This window comes from Artemia sp. Qi Xiang Cuo, chromosome 2, assembly GCF_049724085.1.
Source record: "Artemia sp. Qi Xiang Cuo chromosome 2, ASM4972408v1, whole genome shotgun sequence".
Lineage (NCBI taxonomy): Eukaryota > Metazoa > Arthropoda > Branchiopoda > Anostraca > Artemiidae > Artemia > Artemia sp. Qi Xiang Cuo.
This window is the reverse complement of record NC_142795.1, coordinates 30,470,462-30,481,738: the sequence shown is the minus strand read 5'-3', so window position 1 is coordinate 30,481,738 and position 11,277 is coordinate 30,470,462. Positions and strand designations below refer to the sequence as shown.

General features: G+C 34.4%; 1 protein-coding gene and 1 non-coding gene across 3 annotated transcripts in view; one reads left to right on the top strand and one right to left on the bottom strand.

Annotated features, from left to right (window-relative positions):
* Positions 1 to 11,277, bottom strand: part of LOC148955127 (popeye domain-containing protein 1-A-like) — a 129,116-nt gene that overhangs the window by 75,206 nt on the left and 42,633 nt on the right. The gene's annotated exons all lie outside the window — the stretch shown is intronic.
* TRNAK-UUU (transfer RNA lysine (anticodon UUU)) lies at positions 10,007 to 10,079 on the top strand. The gene has a single exon. It is a non-coding gene; the product is annotated as a tRNA-Lys (tRNA).

Below are 11,277 nucleotides of genomic sequence, written 5' to 3'. Positions count from 1 at the left end.
TATATATATATATATATATATATATATATATATATATATATATATATATATATATATATATATATATATATATATATATATATATATATATATATATATATATATATATATATATATATATATATATATATATATATATATATACATGAAATAAAACATAAAATCGTGAAGATAGGAAGAAAACGAGAACAAAAAACAACCAGTGAAAAAATCGAAAAATAATGCAAATATTTCAGTCAAGACCGCCGCTTGACCGTCCTCAGTGCAGAATAAAACTGATAAAAATATAAAAAACCAAACTTAAAACGAAACACAAAACTAAAATAGGATGACCCCTTCTGAGTAACGGTAAAAGGGTATAAACGGTGAAAGGTACGATATATGGTATTATAAATTAAGTTTGTTTTCATTTCAGAAATTTTGGGAAGAATTACCAACTGAGAAGAAAAAGCTGGGGTCTGGGAGGGGGATGTAATTACCCTCCCCGACCGCAGTTTACCCCCCTCCCTCGTCCCAGCGGAAATTTATTTTCTCCAAAAATTTTGTCAAAACTAAGATAATCCTGCATAATTCAAGCATCCACTGAAACAGATCATTTTTCTTTAGTACAGCTTTACCTTTTTTATTACTATACGGGTCGTTTTTCAGTTTTCTCTTTCAATTTCACTTGATTTGGGCAAACATCGGAGATTTAAGAAAAGGAATTTGCATACAACTATTGTAAGACACATGGGATAACATTTAAAAAATTTAGGTATAAGAATGAATAACTTTTTTTTAACTATTTTTTTTTTTACTTCGAAATTATTCAACTTTTTTTTACGTATCTTAAAATGACATGAAATATGCTTATGGGTATAACAATTGTACTCTATGCTTGCTCAGAGACACGATGCGGCTTTCCCACTGGTACTTTATGGCGGGTTATCGACACTACCTAGTTTATTGCATGTATTAAATTAGTATTTCTTACGCAGTGGAACGATAAACACATAAGTCATATCTTTAAAAAAAAAAGTGAAGATGGAGCATTTTAAGAAAGTGTGTCCACATGATAGTGTTATTGTAGCATTGAATGCTGACAAGGAGAAGTATTTAAACTATGAAATAAGTACGAGTGGTAACACTATCGAAAACGTATGCGTGCATTGTCATGACAGTAAAGAATTAAATTTCTTCGGAGTACCAAAAAAATTCCATTGTACAAATGGTGGATATACGAGATTGATATCTCCAGATATGATTGTACTCAAAGACGACGCCAACATAAAAATAATAGTGGATGAAGAGGGGTATCTTCTTGCTAGTGCTTCCGGTACCATGCTACCCGTTGATAGAACTTATCGTCATCTTTTAGGTATTAGCATTCAAATGAAAGCAAAGACAAGAAGAAAGGCCTACTCTTCTACTAATATCATAAACCATATCTTGTCTACGTGCCGAAACTCCTACCTATGTAAAAATAATGTTGTAATACACAGTGAAATTGCCAGAAAAGTAAAAAGGGCATTGGTAGAAAATATAACTATGGAATGTAAAGATGAACCGATGAAAAACAAAGTGTCAGCAAACGTTACTACCATTGATGAAACAGTCAATGAACCAAATAATACCAAAGACAAAACGAATATTGAACCTGTCGGTGACACAACAGTACAAATTGTGTATGACTCAAAATGGAATAATGATTATTCTACTGTTTACGAGCTAAGAGAAGACAATAGCTACAATATCAAGAGAGAAGGTGGTGAACTATTTTATGAAACAGATTCGAAATGTCCAAAGTTGATCATTGATATTAATAATGTATCATAATATATTTTTTGTATTAATATTCTACATGGCATTATTTCATTAAAAATATATTATGCATTTCATTGTTATGTGTTCATTATTTTTAGAGTATGCTAGCATATCAAATGTATAGAATGTCTATTAAAACATCGGGGATGTAAGAAAAGGAATTTGCATACATCTATTGTCAGACAAATGGGATAAAATTGACAAAGTCTAGGTATCAGATTGATTAAATTCTATATCAACATCCTTTGTCGGATATGTCAGATAAAATTGACAAAATCTAAGTATCAGAGTTATTAAATTCTATATCAACATCCCTTTCGTGGATACATGGGATAAAATTGACAAAATCTTAATATCAGAATGAATAAATTCATTATCAACATCCTTTGTTGGATATTTCGGATAAAACTGACAGAATCTAAGTATCAGCGTGACTAAATTCCATATCAACATCCCTTTCTCGGATACATGGGATAAAATTGACAAAATGTAAGTATCAGAGTGAATAAATTCTGTATCAACATCCTTTGAATGCATTATCAACATCATTTGTTGGCTATATCGGATACAATTGACAAAATCTAAGCATCAGATTGATTAAATTCTATATCAACATCCCTTTCTCGAATACATGGGATAAACTTGACAAAATATAAGTATTAGAGTTATTAAATTCTATATCAACATCCCTTTCTCAGATACATGGGATCTGATCTCAGATCCCTTTCTCATTTATAATGCTTTATAAAGTTGAGTTAATTTAGGTTCACTTTTTGAATATCTCTCTCACTATGACTGTGTGTCTGAGCGGGTGTGCTGCCATCTATAACCGGTCTAACGTAAATTCAACGTAACGACGCATGAAGTCAAAATGAATAGATTTTGGATTTCATGAATGTTATCTGATGTATTCGATAAAAACTTTGAAAAAGAATTTATTCTTTCTGGTATTTAGATTTTGTCAATTTTATCCGATGTATCTGACATGTGATGTTGATATTGCATTTAAGGGATATTGATAAAGCATTTATTCACTCTGATACTTAGATTTTGTCAATTTTATCCCATTTATCCGAGAAAGGGATGTTGACATGGAATTTTAATCACTCTGATACTTAGAGTCTGTCAGTTTTATCTGACATATCCGACAAAAGATGTTGATAATGAATTGATTCACTCTGATACTAAGATTTTGCCAATTTTATCCCATGTGTCTGACAATAGATGTATGCAAATTCCTTTTCTTACATCCCCGATGTTTTAATAGACATTCTAAACGTTTGATATGGTAGCATACTCTAAAAATAATGAACACATAACAATGTAATGCATAATATATTTGTAATGAAATAATGCCATGTAGAATATTAATACAAAAAATATATTATGATACATTATTAATATCAATGATCAACTTTGGACATTTCGAATCTGTTTCATAAAATAGTTCACCACCTTCTCTCTTGATATTGTAGCTATTGTCTTCTCTTAGCTCGTAAACAGTAGAATAATCATTATTCCATTTTGAGTCATACACAATTTGTACTGTTGTGTCACCGACAGGTTCAATATTCGTTTTGTCTTTGGTATTATTTGGTTCATTGACTGTTTCATCAATGGTAGTAACGTTTGCTGACACTTTGTTTTTCATCGGTTCATCTTTACATTCCATAGTTATATTTTCTACCAATGCCCTTATTACTTTTCTGGCAATGTCACTGTGTATTACAACATTATTTTTACATAGGTAGCAGTTTCGACACGTAGACAAGATATGGTTTATGATATTAGTAGAAGAGAAGGCCTTTCTTTTTGTCTTTGCTTTCATTTGAATGCTAATACCTAAAAGATGACAATAGGTTCTATCAACGGGTAGCATGTTACCGGAAGCACTAGCAAGAAGATGCCCTTCTTCATCAACTATTATTTTTATGTTGACATTCTCTTTGAGTGCAATCATCTCCGGGGATCTCAATCTCGCATATCCACCATTTGTACAATGGAATTTTTTTGGTACTCCAAAGAAATTTAATTCCTTACTGTCATGACAATGCACGCATACGTTTCCGATAGTGCTACCACTTGTAGTTATTTCATACTTTAAATACTTCTCCTTGTCAGCATTCAATGCTACAATAACACTATCATGTGAACACACTTTCTTAAAATGCTCCATCTTCACTTTTTTTTAAAGCTATGACTTATGTGTTTATCGTTCCACTGCGCAAAAAATACTGATTTAATACATGCAATAAACTCCTTAGTGTCGATAACCCGCCATAAACGACCAGTGGGAAAGCCGCATCGTATCTCTGAGCAAGCATAGAGTACAATTGTTATAGCAATAAGTATATTTCATGTCATTTTAAGATACGTAAAAAAAAATTTGAATAATTTCGAAGTAAAAAAAAAATTAGTTAAAAAAAAGTTATTCATTCTGATACCTAAATTTTGTCAATGTTATCCCATGTGTCTGACAATAGATGTATGCAAATTCCTTTTCTTACATCTCCGATGTTTTCCCAAATCAAGTGAAAATGACAGAGAAAACTTGAAAACGAGCCGTATAGTAATAAAAAGGTAAAGATGTACTAAAGAAAAATGACCTGTTTCAGTGGAAGCTTGAATTATGCAGGCTTATCTCAGTTTTGACAAAATTTTTGGAGAAAATAAATTTCCGCTGGGAAGAGGGAGGGGGGTAAACTGCGGTCGGGGTGGGGAATTACATTCCTCTCCCAGACCTCAGTTTTGTCTTCTCAGTTGGTAATTCTTCCCAAAATTTCTGAAATGAAAACAAACTTAATTTATAATACCATATATCGTACCTTTCACCGTTTATACCCTTTTACCGTTACTCAGAAGGGGTCATCCTATTTTAGTTTTGTTTTTCGTTTTAAGGTTTGGTTTTTTATATTTTTATCAGTTTTATTCTGCACTGAGGACGGTCAAGCGGCGGTCTTGACTGAAATATTTGCATTATTTTTCGATTTTTTCACTGGTTGTTTATTGTCCTCGTTTTCTTCCTATCTTCACGATTTTATGTTTTATTTCATGTATATATATATATATATATATATATATATATATATATATATATATATATATATATATATATATATATACATAATTAATGATGCTCGTTGTTGAATGTCTTCTAACGTAAGATTTTGTTGTGCATCATTTTACTTTATAACTCGTTTTATTCTCGCTGTTGCTTGTCTTCTAACCTAACATTTTGTTGTGTATCATTTTTGTTTGTAATTCGTGGTGATTTTCGATGTCGCTTGGCTTCTAACCGCAGATTTCTTTGTACTTTATTTTTGTTTTTTTTTAATTCTTGATTTGACGGCATCTTTGTTTTTCTCATAGTGCTCTTTTTTCACACATTCAGAACATTAATACAAAACTAATTAAAAAGATGACAATTATCCTTTCTATTTATTTTATTTTAGTTGGTTGATGCTCTATAAGTTTACTTCAGAACGATCGACTGAAAAGCAAATCTCTGCACAAAAATTCTTGTCACAAGTTATCCTGATTTATGCAAATTTATTTTCGACAGTATTCTTTTTTTGTCTTAAAGAACACAACAAAGGCCGTTGGAGAACATTGTATATAATAGGAAAATAACACTCTCCTAGGTTTAGATTATGCAGGTGATTTGAATATCCTAGGTAAAAGTGTTGGCGGAAAGGCTGTATTTTTGGAGGTTTCAAGAGGTGAAAGGGTGAGATTTTGCCTAAAATTGCTTGCAAGAAGACTAAGTTGTTTTATGGTTGAATTGTACCGAATGACAGTCAACTTTCAGTTTTGTTAAGCTAGATTTTTTGAATTGCTATGCAATGTGATGATATTTAAGTCACTGATGGTATTTATCTGGTGCAAAATTTGTCAAGCTTCAACAGTAACGAATCTCTATTATAAAAATGTCCAATCAGCAACAAAATTAAGTTTCCATCAACCGCCTAAAAATATCCAGTGTTTCCGAGCTTGAAAAAGTATCATTCGGGCAGGAACAATATACGGGTGACAATTCTGGACAGGTGTAACCCATCAACTATGCCATCTTTTAATTTACAAATGCTTCAGCTTTGTAATTCATTGATTCATCTCTTTCCTTTTCATTATTCCGACGTTGTGTATCAATTTCAAGTTTTGCCAAATACAGCAACAGATGAGAGAAAGAACAAACGAGGTGAGGCGAGAGATTCATGAGAAGCTTATAATAATGAGCCATGAAGCTAGTTAATTTTGATTCAATACAGGCAAAAAGGAAATATCTTATCTCCTCATTGGCATCTTTTCATTATGTCATTTTAGACCAGGCACGTGCGCAAGAATTAATTCGAACAAGGGGACATGTTTTAAGAGAGAGGCAAGACCACAAAAAGAAGAAAATTAGATAAAAGGCACCATATGAAAATATTAAAAGAATGGTGACATTTCTGGGGACGCTTCCAGCAGGTCTAGGAGCGTCCCTGTTTTATTTGTCCCCAGGAAGATTGTTCCAAATCAATGCACAAGGTCAAGCAAAGGGATTAGGGGTTAATAGCATAGGGGTTTTGAACCCAAGTAATATTAATTTCTACTCGTGTTGAGTTTGACTCGGTTACTTCGTTTTGGGCTTCATTACAACTTTAATAAATAAAAAATTATTGAGATTTTAAGGAATAAATAACAGCATCTGTAAATTGAACTGACAATGCACAGTCATTTGTCCCCCTTTATATATTCAATAAAAACATTTAAAACAAATAAAACAAAGTGAAAACATTTTAAATATATTTCGTAGTCATAGTGAAGCGCAAATCATGTTCTGGTATTGACACATCCCATTTAAGCTTATACGACCACTCATTCCATAAAAAAACCTTATATTAATACCATTAAAAACCATAAAACCTTATAACAACTCTTTTATAGTTTCATTCGCGAAGATGAAGCTGGGGTGTATACTTATCGATTTTTGAAAGGTCTGCGTTTAGAGGCTGGGAAGCTAGGGTCTTCGAATTTTGGGACGGTTATGTGTGCCATGGTGTTATCAGCAAAATGATGCAGAGGACTTCCAAGGTTGTCTCCAAAATTATTCTATCACCCAGCTCAATCATCCCACTTTACAGGTCTTACATCAGATACAATACTGACAATGGATGTCCGCTGTAAACTGGTACTCCAAAAACGCTATTGGCGTCACTCCAGAAGATTTCGAATAGGCCTAAAAGGACAAGTTCAGTCGTAGCCCATACCTCTCTCCAGTATGTTAATAAAAGGTTCGATGCAGCGTCAATGGTTATTTTCTACAAGCACCTGAAGTCACCACCTTCTGTAGAGCTTTCTCGAATTGTGCTCCCCATTGTATGACCGCAATACAGACATAAAGGCACACAACCCTTTTCAATTACCTTAAGGTTGATGCATCTAGAACAGAGTACTTTACAAACAGCTTAACCAGAAGATTTTTAATTTATCCTGATGCTCTTCTTCTTTTTCTTCATGTTTGGATTAATATGGACACGCTTTCGCCTAATCTCCTCACCGAAAGCAAATTCCGAGCCCATAAGTCGCTCGTTTCTTTTTTCGTTAACCTAGCTCTTTTTCTCTATATCGGAATAGGTAATCTGCTTGGTATTCCTCGAAGCACAATGTGCTTCGATTTTTACGTTCGGTTTATCTTAGAGATTTTGAGCTAAACTACCAAAAATGAACGCTGTTTAGTCGTTAAACAGTAAACGACGGAAAAACCTTAACGTTGACAACGAACACAGCTAGTAATCTAATTCAAAGTTATATCAAGAATCGTTTATTTATGAGCTTCAATTAACAATAAAAACTAGTTAGTACAGATTAGTCTAAACACTGAAAGACTAAAAAAAAAATTTAAAATTCGCCACAGCGAGATTTTGATGACAGCAAGCGCGAATTTAATATTACTAGACAGGAACTTGATCTCCTATATAGAAGATTTCCAATTTACCTTAGCAGGGGCAATAGCAGGGACACATTTCTTGCTATTGTTTTTAAACATAGAAGAAAGAAATCCCATCCCGAAATGAAACTTAAGAGTTTTGAATTCCCGGCTTTTCTTCAGTGCGCTGTCATCTTCAGTGACATCTGTGATTTTATGTGAATCTATTTCTGCCCGCACAAGAATATTTTTTCTGTTTCAGAGTGACAACAATTTATCCGGTATGAAATTAGTAAATCTCCTGATTCCTTGGAAAAATCTATGATTTCACGCAAAATCCATGTTTTTTTTAAAAGTAAATCCATGGTGTTACATGGCATTTCCAATATCCATGGCAGGGGTCGAAAAACCCATGTAAACATGGATAGATCCACGGCGGTGGCAACCCAGGCTGCAGCTGAGTTTGAACTGTGGGAACCGTATTACCAGTTTATCCTGGGAGATACACTAAGAATTTTCTATCTAGGAAAGAACGATTTTTAGCCCTTTTTTTGTTAGCTGTGACGCACAACAAGAAAATAGTTGATTGCTTCAATAAAGGCTATTAAATGTAACTCAATAATTGACATCACTATTCAACCCCAAAAATCACAAAAACTAATTACAAAAAGATTATTAAACGTAAGGATAGCTCGTCCCTTGACGTTATATGGTTAAAATAGTCTTTCGCAGTAAACGAGTTTGCCACCCATACGCCATAGTGATATATAGTCAGTAATGATGCGAGACCTGATGCTATTAAAAGCCTGCTTTGGCTTTTACTAAAATGTCTGCTTTTATAGGTTCCATTAATGCAAGGGATGGACCCCTAAGTTAGCGTTCTATGTTTTGTTGATTGGGAACGAGGAGAGGTGAAAGCTAGATTGTTAGCCCCATGCAAGATCGTGTCCAGGGGGGGAGTTAGGCGTTTTGACACAACCCCCCATTTAATGTTAGTCCAACTTGTAAAAATGTAATAAAAATGAACATAAACAACTTTTTATGCGTTTTTTGAAGTTTTTTTTGTAACTCCCCCCTCCCCACGAAAAATCCTTTTGTAATCCCCCCCCTCCAAAAAAACTGGATACGGACCTGGCCCCATGTGTGGCTTTAAATCCAATTTCAAAGATGCCATTTATTCAACACAATAAATGATCATTTGCTGTCTACTTTTGGTTTTTCAAAAGTAATGCATGGTTGGTAAATGTGTCAGTTTTTCAATTCCTTTGCTGGTAGAAGGTGAACACCCCACTTGATGCGTCTTTTTATGCTCTTTCCTAAACTAAAACATTGGTGGCCGGCTTTTACCCCCTCCCCCCCAGAAAATATCCCCCACGAAAAATCCCCCCGGAAAATACTCTTCTACAGAAAATACCCCCGGAAAATACCCCTCCCCCTGCGAAAAATACCACCCAGAAAATACCCCCGCAGAAACTATCCCCCCCCCCCTCGACGCGGAAAATACCCCCCCCCCCACCCGGAAAATACCCGGTAAAATTCTCCTTTAGCTACTTTTGGCTATCTTGGAAAGGGGTCAGGTTAGGAAAATGAAACCTTCAGGGATGGGTCTACAGGCTAAAGTACGCCTCGGGAAGGTATTTTGAAGTACCTATCTCCATTCTATCTCCCTCTAGACGGTCCTGACCTTTGATGACCTTTAAAAATATGTGTGTTATAAAAGAGAAACCTTGCAAAATAGATCTTCTGCTTAAATGAAGTAAAGTAAAATTGTTTTCAGCTTCACAACTTTGCTCAATCCCAATTTATAAGGTTAAAAAAACAAAAAACAAAAAAAAAAACATAGATATGGTTCAAAATTCTACTCAAATAACAGGAATTGCATTTTCAGAACTAAAGCCAGAAAAAAAGAAACTGATAACTGAAAATTAAGGTATAATGTTGTTTTGTCAGAATTTCAATAGGTATACCTGTCATGTTGGTAAATCTCAAGACCCTCTAGAAGGAGAAGAAGCGGAGACAGGTACTTCAAAATACCTTCCCGGGACATAATTTAGCCTGTAGACCCATCTCTGAGAGTTTCATTTTCCTAGCCTAGCCCCTTTCCAAGATAGCCAAAAGTAGCTAAAGTACAATTTTATAAAGATACTCCATATTGATTGCATAGTTTAACCCTGCCACTCTTCCCTCATATTCAGTGGATGTGGCAATGGCAGTGGAGTGGATGTCCATGGCTCGCTCCCACCTTGATTTGTCCCATTCATTTTTAAGATATTAAATATTTGGCACTTTTCTGTTAATGCCCGGTTAGCTCAGTCGGTAGAGCGTGGGACTTTTAATCCTAAGGTCAAGGGTTCAAGTCCCTTATCGGGCGATATTTTTTGAGAGTATTTCATTTCTAATATCTGATTTTGAGAATGCCTTTAACGTCGACTGGCACAATTAAACGGAAATATAAAAAAATACAACAGCTTTTCTCGTCAGTATTTTATTCTTAGCATGACTTTTCATTACTGGAAGAGCACATGACTATATTTTTATTTTCCCAAACAAGCAAGTAAATTCCTTGTAAAATGAAGAATCCTGTTTTCTGGTTATTGTGAAAAAAAAAGAAAAAATTAAAGTACAACTTGCATATTTTTTCAAATAGGCTACAACAGGGGCGGATCCAGGATTTTTTAGGGGGGGGGCGCAAAATAGGTTGATCCGATAAACTTGTGTTAGGAGCAAGTTTAATTAACGCAAACTTGCGTTAATTAAGTAAATTACCCTACTTTAGACTACGTTAGGGGAGGGGTGCGAGCCCCCTCGCCCCCCTCTGGATCCGCCACTGGGCTACGCTAGATATAGTCTACTTGCTCAGTTGACTTAGTTAAAATCTTTAGACTTACCCTAATGAAATTCTACACTTTACTACAAATATTTGATAGTTTGTGGCTTTGTGCTGAGGTAATAGAGAAGTATGGTACTTTCGCATTATCAGGGCCCCTCTTAAGAAGTCCAACAAGAGATGCTACAGTCAAACGGGAAAGACGGAATGAAAAACCCGTTTTTACAAGATGATTCAATACACCGCAGTAGAGAAATACATTGTATAGCGTGAATTAAGATATTTAAAGTGTTGTTCTTTGGTGCTTTTATTTGGGGGGGGGGGAGATGCCTAGGTTAGGTTAGGTTATGTATTTAACATATGCTATGCTTTGCCCCCTACTCCCTCTAATATTTAAATATACAGCCTAAATTTGTTTATTAACTGTTATATATTCATCCTATTTTATTTTATGTCATTAGCATTAACCAATCTTGACTTTTTAGAGAGGCCCTGATAATGCGAAAGTACCAGAAGTATTTACAGGAAAGTTTCATCGAGCAGTGAGCCTTGCTTCTCTCTATTAGGTTAAGGGGTATCATCTAGTTGTGAGAATATCTATTATGCTGTTTCGGGTTATCATTCCTGACTTTGCACCGTTCTAAAGAAATGTTAAACGTTTTATATCACTTTTGTTTGTTATACGTCTTGCGCGCATACATTTGGCATTTCTGTACCAAAAATTAATATTTGAGACATAAAT